The 5457-nt window shown below is 38.2% G+C and overlaps 1 long non-coding RNA gene across 1 annotated transcript; it reads right to left on the minus strand.

Moving 5' to 3' along the window:
* Positions 1–300: 300 nt before the first annotated feature.
* On the minus strand, positions 301–3117 carry LOC143419940 (uncharacterized). Its single transcript, XR_013099966.1, has 4 exons — positions 2893–3117; positions 1838–1980; positions 972–1136; positions 301–894 (listed from the first exon to the last, which is right to left on the minus strand). It is a non-coding gene; the product is annotated as an uncharacterized LOC143419940 (long non-coding RNA).
* Positions 3118–5457: the final 2340 nt, after the last annotated feature.

The following is a 5457-nucleotide window of genomic DNA, read 5'->3' on the forward strand; positions in this document are numbered from 1 at the left end:
GAACCATTTCTTTCAGTGGTTCATTGAAGAACCTTTAAAGGTGCCCCAAAGAACCATCAAGAAATGGTTCTTTGGGGCACCTTTAATGGTTTTTCAAAGAACCTTTTTAAAAATGGTTCTTTAAAGAACCATTTTTAAAAAGGTCCTTCAAATGGTTCTTTAAAAGAACCATTTTAAAGAACCTTTTTTGAGTGGTTCTTTAAAAAACCATTTTAAATCTTTCAAAATAAAATGCATCATAAATTGAATTGAGTAGGGCAAAATAAATACTAGCACAGCATAGACATATATTTATGGTTTATTGTCATTTTGTAGTTACCAAAAGACAAAAAGGCATTTTAACCCTCAGCACAACATCACTACTAATACATGTCACATATTAGTGTTTTAAACAGTAATAATTAAATATATTTGCTATACTATAAATAAATATATATAAATACTATAGCTACAGATAACACAACAAATAATACATGTATTGTTTAATTAATAAAACATCAGAAAGTGATAAAACACATTAGAAATAGCAATAGCTTCATAACAGACCAATAAATCAACACATTTTCATCAGCAGATGTTTGCATGTTCAGTAAAAATATTTCAACAAGTTTATGATTAAAATGATCAATGAACTTCAGCCTTACGCTATGTAATGTACGTTTCATATTGTACTCATGGTCCTTTGTTAGTCCAGTTTAGGATAATGTCTCTGACGTATGTATCATATCAAATATATGTCATATCAAAACAAGCCCACACCTGCAGTTGTTTCAGTTTTTCACTGGTGTTTCCTGTCAGCTGGTCAACCTCACTCAGGCAGACATCCATATCAGCCAACCAAACGACAAGTTCCTCCCTTTGTGCTTCAAACCCCTCCCACTCTGAGACAAGGAGCTGAAAGAGAGAGAAAAGAGTCAATTATAAAGAAGAGAGAGAAGTGAAACCCTCCTCAGAAGGTCTGACTCGCATACCTGCAGTTGACCTGTGATGGACTCCTGTTTGGCGTTCACGTCATCCCTCGTTGTTGCCAACAGCCGAGTCTGCAGGGTGCCCTGGAAGAGCTGAGTTAATGTTCGACTCGTCCTGGTCAGGCTCTCCAGCTGGATGAGCCGAGGTCTCCCCTCTCACCGCTGCCTCTGAACACAGAAACACAAATTTCATCTGAAGCAGGAGGTGCAGATTTTTTGTGCTATTCTTTTCTAAATCCAGGCTAGATCATGTGGAGGTATTTGGAAAACTTTTTTGGCCAGTGGACGACTGTTGTCTTGCAGAAAGTCAAATCAAACATATGCGATACACAAGCAGTTCACAAGAACACATTATAAAAAATAAGTCCAGTTCTTGCCTGATTTCAAGTGAAATCTGCATCAAAACAGGGTGACAGAAGTAAAACGAGTGCACAAAGCCTCACTTTGTAAAAGCCTGCTATTACAGTTCTCCTCTATGCAGACGACTTTCCTGTTTTCAAGGCACAACTTGGATCTGCTGTACGAATCTTATGAATACACACTAAATGAAACAATAGTGTGCATGACTCCAGATTCTGATCCCTCATCCTAATATGGTCCCAACATAGCAACAGCAATAAAGCAAATGTTGAGGCTTCAAAATACAAAGTCCATAAACCAATGGCTGACATGGGTTTTATCATAAAGGTGATAAATATACAGATTTCAGTCTGTCTTAGAGATTTGATGTTCATTTACCTGCAGATGCACTATACGTACCTGCTCCATGGTTTTTCACAACATTTTGCACATCACTATTTAATACAGGAAGTAGGTGAACTAAAACAAGTCATCTTTCTTTGTGAGAGGACCATATTAATGAAACAAACCTCATCATAGGGAGCCCTAAAGATGCTCCTGCTGCTTCTCTTCCTCCTCATCCTAAGCTTCCTTCTCCTTGTCCTCGCCTTCCATCCAATTGTAATTCAACCTAATTGTGTTTCTCCCCCTCCTCTTCCTCATTTTGTTGGAGCTGTGAACACAATTAATGTGAATCTGGATTAATTTGTGCAAACAAGAAAAATCTACAGCTTTTTGGTCAGAGGTGCTCTTGTGATTTAAGCCGGGTAGAGTAGATTTATCTGTTGATGCTACCTGCTTCAGCTCTGGCTGCTGAGTGATATTTACACCCTGGCTGGATTACAAACTTTAACCATGTGCTGAACTTTGGCCCAGCGTTGATACCTCTTGTTAGTATAACGACCTCTTCTTAGCTTGTATGTATGATGGTGGATAAATGAAATATAAAAACAAATTAACTATATTACAAAAGAACATCTATCTTGGAAACATCAAATGACCGGAGCATAACTTGTCAACTAGTCCGAAACTAAGTTATGCAGGAACAGTCAAAGACACCTTCTCATGTCACATTTCTATTCATTTCTATATAATTTGATTAGACAATAAAGAGTTATCTAATCGAATTATTCATTCAAAACTCTTATGCATAGCTGCATTTTATACAGCTCATACAGAATTCAAAGTACAGGTTCATGTGAGTATTTAATGTACGGCTCAGATCTACAGAATTTCAGAGTTTCTAGAGCAGACACAGAGCTCACGTCACAACAGGCTTCAGGCGCCATTTTAGTGACTTTAACAATATATTAAATTTTAATTTCGGTCTAGCTGACATTAGGTTATGTACGCAGCACGCAATTGAACCACATATTTTAGAAGCCAAAGGTTCAAATTAGCTGGGAGCAGCTTCACTTAATTATAACAGTGGTTTTGTTAGGAAAACAGTTGGATACTAAATTGCGCTGACATCAACGGCTAACGTATCTAGCTAATCGCTACTGTTAGCACAACATTAACAGCAAGCTACAATGACGACTAACAAAAACAAAACAGTAATAAGGTTTTAATGAAAATGTTTTACCTTTTCTAACAGTCCCAGAATCCACAGCTTCAAAGTCCAGCAGGTACTGAAGACTGTTATCCGTTTCGCTGTCACCGTCCGTGAGGTTTTTTTTTCCCGAAAGGTCAAGGCCCGCCGCTCGCACACTCTGTCTGCGCATGCGCAGACCAACGACGGACCCCTCCGTCCGCTCCCGGGAGGTTATAGTATGACGTGTTCTGACGTCACTCTCTCTCTCCCTGTCATTTATTTGGCTCGAAACACATATTAACAAATTGCTCAGTGATGAACAACTACTCAGATCATTTACCTAAGCTGTGCTTTATCAAAACGAAGTGTGTGTTCATTACACTGACATTCTGTTCTGCAATTGTTATTTACTTGTATTTTATAATTTGACTTTACATACTGCTGGGTGGTTTGTAAAGTTTACAATAACTAGTATTATCATTATGCTATATTTTCAAAAATATATAATAATCTCAAAAGCAATGCCTTGGAGTAGAAAATAGTAATGCTTTATTAAAATTTAAAACTAAAGTACAGTATTTGAATGTGTGTATTGTGTCTACTGTTTGCAAATATTTCTAACTTTTATTTGAATATTCAGCTTCCTACCATCTTCTCTTAAAGGGTAATTGCCAAGTATCCCGCCCTCCCCCTTCGCACACACATGCACACAAAGAAAACACACAGTATAATTCACAGCCTCATTATAGTGAATAAATATTTATGCCATTTACACCATCAAACTTAGATTGCTAAGGATGAAGAACCTTTTGTTCTTTAAAGAACCATTTGTAATAGCTGAAGAACCATCCACAAAATAAAAAGGTTCTTTGACGTATGATGGTTCTTTAAAGAACCATGAAGACATCTGAAGAACCATTTAAGAACCATAATTTTTCTGAGTGTGGGCCCATTGTGGAAAAGAAGCATTAACAAAATTAGTTTCAAATCCAAGTTTTGTTTCTAGTGTGTTGTACAACTATCAAATTCAAAATATTGTAACGCATTTACATAGCAATCTAGTCATCACCAATCATAAAACCAAAATTAATTAGGTCCATAGATCTAATCTGTCTGCTCGCAGCAGCCTCAACATACTCTCCTCATTGTCAATTAACAGCAGTGGTGAATAAAAATAACAGAATAAAACAATGCAACAATGTATGCATGCTTTTTCCTTAAACCCAATACAGCTAATACATTCTCAACCAAAACACTTAACAAACAAGAATGTGAGTTTGGATAGCACCCGCTAACTACTTGCACAGTACCATCATTTGTTTTCCCAAGCGAACAAGATTAACATTTCGGCATGCCGGTTAGCGGCTATAACAGTTCATTTACTCGCCAGTGCAAAGCACTGTGTATTCACAAGAACTGCTTCAGGTCTCCAGATCTAGCAGCTAACGGAGCAGATACCATGCTGCATGTGGTTCACTGTTTCAGCAGCGACCACGTTCCTCTTACCTCGGAAGCAGCCTTACCAGCGTAACCAAACAGGAACAGTGAAGGCGGGACAACAAATACCAAATAAGTACATTGACCCCTTCAGCGCAAAATAACTAAGTTTTTATGCAATTAGAGTTTTGGTTTAGAGTTTCTCTCCAACTCTCTCCAACTCTCCCATTAATAATAATTCCAATAAACAATGTCTAGTTTCATGTTTGCTACTATGGTCTACATGTACCTCCTAAGGAGTTCCTTGTTTTATTATGCTTGAAACTGTAAGGACTGGTGGACTAAACAAAGGATGTTGGGAGAAGAGTTGCAAATGTAATTTCTGAAAGGATTCTGTAAATATCACTGACATTGCCACTGTTGCTATTGTGTCGGCAGTATTCGCAGTTTTGCTAAGCAAATTCTTTTGTGCAGCTTTAGAATTACCATGCCAACAGAGAAGGCAGAATTTAATGACGCATTCAATTAAACACTAAGAATAAAACTTGTGTTGAATGAGTCAGAGGACTGAAATCCTACTTGGTAACCTGATGTTTACATTGTTCTAAATATTGTTCAGCTATTAAGATGAAAAGTCACTGGGAAGGTAACTGGACTGATACATATATTGTAGTGTTCTAATCTTGCACTCTTAGCGCTCAAATCCCTCTTTATGACAAGTCATTCAGCCTTTCAATTCTATGCCTTAAAGCAGTATGTCTAGTATTCACACAGACATTCACACTACAATCGATTGATCAGGGACAAGTCAAACCACTTACCAACCTTGTGATTTGCAGAAGACTTACTCTACCTTCTGAATCACGCCAACCTCGTATCAAGCTACTCTGGCGGGGGTGTGGCCTGTAGAGTGGTCGCTGAGGCTGTTGCCACTGCTGTCAGGGGGGACTCAGACAGGCACTAGCTTGCCACCAACATTGAGTGGGTGCTTCTTGGGTGGCATGACGGTATACTGACATCCCCACAGATTGCCTGAACATAAAAGGCAACTGGACTTGACTGTGATGCTGAAAATAGGTGTGATTAAAAAAATCACACAGGAGCCATAGCTCTTGTAGTGTAGAAAGATGGGTCTATACGGTTCTGTGTCATCTTGTGCAAGGTACAACAAGGTCTTAC

The sequence above is a fragment of the Maylandia zebra genome, linkage group LG8, assembly GCF_041146795.1.
Source record: "Maylandia zebra isolate NMK-2024a linkage group LG8, Mzebra_GT3a, whole genome shotgun sequence".
Classification (NCBI taxonomy): domain Eukaryota; kingdom Metazoa; phylum Chordata; class Actinopteri; order Cichliformes; family Cichlidae; genus Maylandia; species Maylandia zebra.